Below are 900 nucleotides of genomic sequence, written 5' to 3'. Positions count from 1 at the left end.
CTCACCTCAGCCTCCCAAAGGTGTGGGATTACAGGCTGAGCCACCGAGCCCAGCTCACATCTTTAAAATAAATTTTAAAAATAATTAAATGAGCCCGGCTCACATCTTTAAAATACATTTTAAAAATAAAATAAGCCGGGCTTGGTGGCTCAGCCTGTAATCCTGCGCCTTTGGGAGGCTGAGGTGACTGGATTGCCTGAGCCTGCGCGTTCGTGACCCGCCTGGGCAACTTGGTGAGATCTCATCTCTACAATAAATCAAAAATCAGCTGGGCGTGGTAGCATGCGCCTGTAGTTCCAGATACTTGGAAGGCTGAGGCGGAAGGATCGCCGGAGCCCAGCAGGTCGAGGCTGCGGTGGCCGGGAGCGGCCCTGCACTCCAGTCTGGGTGACAGAGTGAGACTCCAACTCAAAAATAAAATAAAATAAAATAAAATAAAAAAAAGAAAAAGTACCTTCTCCTCTTCCAGTGCCCAAAGAGAATGATGCTTCACAGTATTGTGTATGTTTTTTCAGATTTGTTTATGCTTCTTATGTTACATAGAATGTATATGCATACATGTTTTAAAAATGATATCACATTGGAATGCAAAAGTTTTATTTTTAAAAAACTGAAATAACTGGGTGGTGATGTGCACTGGTAAAGGTTGAGGCAGGAGGATCACTTGAGCCCAGGAGTTCCAGGCTGCAGCAAGCTATGATTGTACCACTGCACTCCAGATTGGGCAACAGAGTGAGGCCCTGTGTATTAAAACATATATATATATATATATATATATAAATTTTTAAAAATGAGATCACACTATATTAAGTTCTGTAACTTTCACTTTTTACCAACATATTTTTTTCTTTGAGTTGGAGTCTCACTCTGTTGCCCAGACTGGAGTGCAGGGGCCGCTCC

The sequence above is a fragment of the Carlito syrichta genome, unplaced genomic scaffold, assembly GCF_000164805.1.
Source record: "Carlito syrichta isolate Samal-C Ts95f unplaced genomic scaffold, Tarsius_syrichta-2.0.1 Scaffold306853, whole genome shotgun sequence".
Classification (NCBI taxonomy): domain Eukaryota; kingdom Metazoa; phylum Chordata; class Mammalia; order Primates; family Tarsiidae; genus Carlito; species Carlito syrichta.
The sequence above is the reverse complement of the archived record's forward strand: the minus strand, read 5'-3'. Positions refer to the sequence as shown.